The sequence below is a fragment of the Gigantopelta aegis genome, chromosome 2 (genome assembly GCF_016097555.1).
Source record: "Gigantopelta aegis isolate Gae_Host chromosome 2, Gae_host_genome, whole genome shotgun sequence".
NCBI lineage: Eukaryota > Metazoa > Mollusca > Gastropoda > Neomphalida > Peltospiridae > Gigantopelta > Gigantopelta aegis.
In genome coordinates this window covers 37,509,195-37,513,136 of record NC_054700.1, presented here as the reverse complement: position 1 = coordinate 37,513,136, position 3,942 = coordinate 37,509,195, and the positions used below count along the sequence as shown (strand labels likewise).

The 3,942-nt window shown below is 41.8% G+C and overlaps 1 long non-coding RNA gene across 1 annotated transcript in view; it reads right to left on the bottom strand.

The window, feature by feature from the left end:
- Positions 1–2,952, bottom strand: part of LOC121384986 — a 5,213-nt gene extending 2,261 nt beyond the window's left edge. Inside the window, exon 1 of the long non-coding RNA XR_005959487.1 lies at positions 2,892–2,952. This is a non-coding gene — a long non-coding RNA (uncharacterized LOC121384986). The remainder of the gene's footprint in view (positions 1–2,891) is intronic.
- Between the last annotated feature and the right edge of the window lie 990 nt (positions 2,953–3,942).

Sequence of the window (3,942 nt, the reverse complement as noted above, 5' to 3'; positions counted from 1 at the left end):
ATGTACGTTTCTGCGTGAAAGAGATGCCAAACACGTATAAACGTATGACCTGAATAAAGGAAAGGAAAGGAAATGTTTTATTTAACGACGCACCCAACACATTTTATTTACGGTTATATGGCGTCAGACATATGGTTAAGGACCACACAGATATTGAGAGGGGAAACCCGCTGTCGCCACTTCATGGGCTACTCTTTTCAATTAGCAGCAAGGGATCTTTTATATGCACCATCCTACAGACAGTATAGTACATACCACGGTCTGTGTTACACCATTTGTGAAGCATTGGCTGGGACAAGAAATAGCCCAATGGGTCCACCGACGGGGATCAAACCTAGACCAACCGCGCATCGAGCGGACGCTATACCACTGGGCTACGTCCCGCCCCGACCTGAATGATTGCTTTTCTCCGACGTAAGCTTACGATGTTTTGTGAAATAGGCTCCAGGGCCCCGTTCCACAAAGCGATCTTAGCGCTAAGATCACCTTAAGAGCATATGTTAGCTGTGCAGTTACGGCGATCTTAGGGCTAAGATCGCTTCGTATAAAATGTTTATCATCCAATAGCTGATGATCAGTTAATTAATGTGGTGTCGTTAAACAAACATTAACCAAAGAATTGATTTTGTTATGCGTCCTTTTTCTGCATTCAATGCCAGCGCTGGTCTTTTGACAATGCAGCCTATAGAAGAAAATTAGAACATTGAAATATTAATCATCAGCTATTGGATGTAAACGATTTTGTAACTCTGATATATAGTCTTAGAAACCAGTTACATTTTTCAATTAGTAGCAAGGGATCTTTTATATGCGCCATCCCACAGACAGGATAGTTCATACCACGGCCTTTGATATACCAGTCATAACGCACTGGATGGAACGAGAAATAGCCCAGTGGTCCCACCGACGGGGATAAATCCTAGACCGACGAGGATCGATCCTAGACCGACCGCGCATCAGGTGAGGAGCGCTTTACCACTTCGCTACTTCCCGTCCGCCTTTAGAAGAAAGCAAGGATGTTATTGTGAAACGCCAGTTTACAAAAATTACTCTAAAAAAAGATTTTATTAATTGTAAGAAATCTGCACTAAGCTTAAATTAAACGGAGATCAACTTTCAAAGCCGTCTTTTTATATAACGCATCTTTCTGTTCATTATTGCTGTTATTAACGCAACTTATACCACCACTATGACTGTTGCCGCCTTTTGCTGCTACGCTTCTTTCCAAATAAAACGTTCGCTTTAATTTGCGTTCAACGAAATCTATTCACACGCTGCAAGCTTGGGTGATTCCCTCCCCTTCCATCTTACACACACAGTCCATTCCTGCGCCTCTACAATCATCTTCAATGTCAATTTCAATGTCAATTTCCTTGTGCCAATTGCAAACTTGAACCGACGTGATCTCGCGTTTGTCTCTTTGAATTGAACTTAATTAGCGCTATTAGAAGAACACATTTCTGTGTCTATTGCCTTCGTTTTTATTGATCTCCGGCGGAAGGCTGGTTATAAGAAGAAGAATCGGGATAGGCAGTGACTGAATCCTGCTTCACTTAGCACATCTTTAACCCGGCAGTTCCTGTTTCCACCAGTACCTGCCAATCACGTTACGCCACGTGCTATTGCGTGTTCGCATCAAATGCATCCATCGCTTCTAAACTGGGATAATTTGAGACAGTTGTATCTTTTAATCTAAACCGCTTGCGATTGCTTTTCCATCGATTCTTCAAATGGATGGATTGTTGTCGCCACAGTTTAAACGTATAAAACACTAATTTGAGCAAATACGGATTCGAGTCGCCCCGCCGTTGTGTACGACAGTATATAAATCTGACATTTTGACCGGGCTACTTAATTTGGGTTTAATCGGCCTTAACTAAGCAAGTGTGCCTCTCGAAGCGTTGTTTTAAAATATATATATATACTTTTTTTTACTTCAGACATTAAAACCTTTGTTTTCGAATAATCAATCTAAATTTAATTTGCTTTTATAGGCAACTTCTTCATGTGGCCAAATATAATGGGTTATTTTTCTAAATTGATTTTGTGCGTATATATCCACGTACTGTTCAAGTATCTATAAGCGTATGAGACGGGGTGGGTGGGGGTGAGGATGCAGGATGCAGGATGCAATTGCCTCCCCACCCCCCACCCCCCACCCCCACCCCCAGAGTTGGAGCAAATCCTTTAATTCTGGCTAAAATGATAGAGATATTCGGCTACAGTCAGATCACCTAAACCCTTTTAACCATGTTTCTCCATCATTTTACCATAATATTAGTTGTAGTCCACGTCAAATTTGCGCAGTGAATCGTTTGCAGCCTGGCATAGCTGCTTGGCAGTGATGTTAATAAGAATAAATGTTGCTATCCAGATTCGAGCATTTCAGTTTACTTCGGGTTATAAGACCCCGGAAAATATAATTTAAAGAAAGATAATGCGCTATGAGAAGGGCCACACACACACACACACACCCCCCCCCCCCCCCGCCCCCAACGCCTCCACACTGGCCTTTCTTTACCAATATAATTATATTACCAATATTTAATATATAGTGAAACCTCTCAAAACCGGACCCTCAGTAAACCGGAATTCCCTAAAAACCGGACGTTTTTCATGGTCCTTTTTTAAATATCTGTGCAGAAGAGAACCTCTATAAACCGGATACCTCTTAAAAACGGACTTTTTCCTAGGTCCCTAGCGTGTCCGGTTTAGAGGAGTTTCGCTAAAAAATAATAATTCAGTTTTACGGACATTTGGAATGTAGGCTATTGCTTAGTTATAGTTGGTCACAGAAGAGGAGCTGCTGCAGATAATTGCATATAAAAGCTGGCGGGACGGCGACTATGACTCTAGAAGATCTGTCTAATAAAAGCTCGTATCGCCATTACCGTATATCACAGCACAGCACTACCCACCGCCGGGAGATTCCCAACACGTTCCACAACTCCGCTGATTCCCCCAACACTCCGTGCATGCGCAGATCAATGCAACGTGGCGTCCGTATCCAATAACAATCTGCAGTCGGCGTTGTCCGAACGATCGTTGCGGCATGCGCTAAAATCCGGACATGATAGATATAGCGGGTTAAGCCACGAAGACGGACTGCAATTTATATCTGTATTGAGTTGCTATATCTCGCAATGCGCTGGGTTTCTTTGCCTAGGAGTGCAATGACAGATGCGGCGGTCAGGTTTGATATTGTGATAGTAACTTCATCAAGGCGGGGTATCAACCGATCGGCTCACTGACAGGATAAAAGTATTAAATTTCGCGAGATGTAATTGTCTGTCCAGAAAGTACAGACAACGTTTGCGTTAAATGCATTACATTCTGACGGCATGAAATAAAAATGACCACATTGCACTCTGGTTTATAATATTAAAAAGAGTTCGGTTGGGCTTTGTGCCTTCAGTTCACAAGGTTAATGAGTCTAGAAGTTATAATATGTCTGTCTGTATATATGTATGGCAATGTTGAATTTGAAAAAAAGACAAGACCACCATCTCGTAGGTGTTGGAAGCCAGTTGGGAGCGGTGTGGGAGCATTGAACAACTGTGGAGCTGAGTAGTCAGGATATACGTAGTCTACCCACCCCCACCCCCATCCCCAGCAGCTTAAAGATTAATTAATAACTGTCATCACATATAATTGCCATTAACCTCCAACGCCTAAACATTTGATTTAATTTTCAATTTATTTTCATGATTTACCTGCTTAATGTTCAAGCACGCTATCCTTTCCACACATTTCGGTATTATTGTCAGTATTATCATGACCTGTTATGGTATTCAAACAACCGGTAGAAAAAATTACAATAAATGGCCTGTTATAGATAGAAATATGAGACGTATTTACACGTTTACTGCAAAACATGTGTAATTTGAAACAGACTATAACACCCAGTTTTATATTGAACACACCTGAGACCACCCCTCTGCT